The sequence below is a fragment of the Corvus brachyrhynchos genome, unplaced genomic scaffold (assembly GCF_000691975.1).
Source record: "Corvus brachyrhynchos isolate BGI_N302 unplaced genomic scaffold, ASM69197v1 scaffold738, whole genome shotgun sequence".
NCBI classification, from domain to species: domain Eukaryota; kingdom Metazoa; phylum Chordata; class Aves; order Passeriformes; family Corvidae; genus Corvus; species Corvus brachyrhynchos.
This window is the reverse complement of record NW_008239339.1, coordinates 115,532-117,103: the sequence shown is the minus strand read 5'-3', so window position 1 is coordinate 117,103 and position 1,572 is coordinate 115,532. Positions and strand designations below refer to the sequence as shown.

At 49.6% G+C, this 1,572-nt stretch overlaps 1 protein-coding gene across 1 annotated transcript in view; it reads right to left on the bottom strand.

Annotated features, from left to right (window-relative positions):
• SRM (spermidine synthase) overlaps positions 1–1,572 on the bottom strand; it is a 9,689-nt gene that overhangs the window by 6,584 nt on the left and 1,533 nt on the right. The window lies entirely within an intron of this gene.

The following is a 1,572-nucleotide window of genomic DNA, read 5'->3' as shown; positions in this document are numbered from 1 at the left end:
AGCCACGTGAGGCCAGTGCGGGCGGAGCGGGGCCGCCCCCGCCGCCACGGGGAAAGGGCGCGTCCGACCCACACCGCCACAGCCTTTCCTCGGAGGACACCGAGCGCTCGGCACTGCTCCGCCCCGCCTGTGGAACCACGCGCGACCAGTTTTCGGGAAAACGAAGAGTCTTAATTTTTTAGGGGTTTTAAGGGTTGGATGCAATGAGGATGATTGGGGGGAGCATCTCTCAAGAAGAAAGGCTGAGGCAGTTGGGCCTGTTCAGCCTCGAGAAGAGACGGGTGAGAGGGGACCTCATTAATGTGTGTAAATATCTAAAGGGAGAATGCCAAGAAGAGGGAACCAGGGTCTGCTTAGTGGTGTCAACTACTGGGACATAAGGCAATGGCCAGAAACTGATGCACACGAAGTTCCACTGGAACATTAGGAAGAACCTTCCTGTGTGGCTGTTCTGGAATGGATTGCCCAGAGAGGGTGTGGAGTCTTTTTCACGGGACATATTCCAGATCCATCTGGACACAATCCTGTGCCATATGCTCTAGAATGACCCTGCTTGAGCAGGGAGATTGGACCAGATGCTGTGGTCCCTACCAACCAAACCCATCCTATGATTCTGTGGATGTCACAAAAGCAGATTTAGTTCTAGTGCTGGTGGGCCCAGGCGAGGGCTTGGCTGCCTTACAGAATGTGGTGTGTGCTGTGAGGAGCAGACTTTGGGAGAAATACACCAAGGTTATACTGAGAGCAGTTCTCCAACCAGGTTACACAAAGATCTCCAACTGCTGCACAACAGTATAATAACCTCACAGTAGGGGACTCCAGTACCACAACTTCACAGACACAACCAAGTGAATAAAACACTATGTAGTTGCTAGTCACTTCCATTAAAGACATTTTTAAAACCTATGGCAACTCATAAAGGGAAAACAGAAAAAGACTAAAATTAGGATCATCCCTGAAATGTCACTTTCCTTGGAATTTTAAGTAGAGGATTTTAACTACAGAGATTTTAACATCCCTGGGGCCAATGAGGCTTTTGCTAACACTTACTTGTTCTTCAAGTTAAAGAAATAACAAGAACTGGTAAGGCTGACAAGGAAGGAACTGGCAGGCTCTGCAAATGCACTTGGAGACAATTGCTATTTAACTGCCTTTTTAAGAAAACATTCTCCAATATTCAGCCATGTAAGCAGATTTTATAAGCAGAAAGAGACTCTGTTCTACTATTACAATGCTGCTTAGTTGGCACTGTTCACACTAAGATACTGTCATAGCTTAGCAAGCATAGTCCCGGAAGGGACGTCCTTGCTAAGGGGTGCTTACAGTTTCCTCTGGGAACTGATAGAACCTATCAGCTGGCCAGTTTGAATATGGACAATTCTCTAAGCCACTTAAAGTTGTGATCACCCCTGTGATCCACATTTAAGAATAGGCAAACTCCCCCTCCAAGCTCTCTCTCGTTTCCGGTGCTGGGACAGGTGGCTGCAGGCCCCGTGTGGGGGCCAGCGGGCCCGGCCCGGCCCTGCTTGGGCCAGGCCGGGCCGGGCCACAGCCCTCCTGGAGCCAATGGAC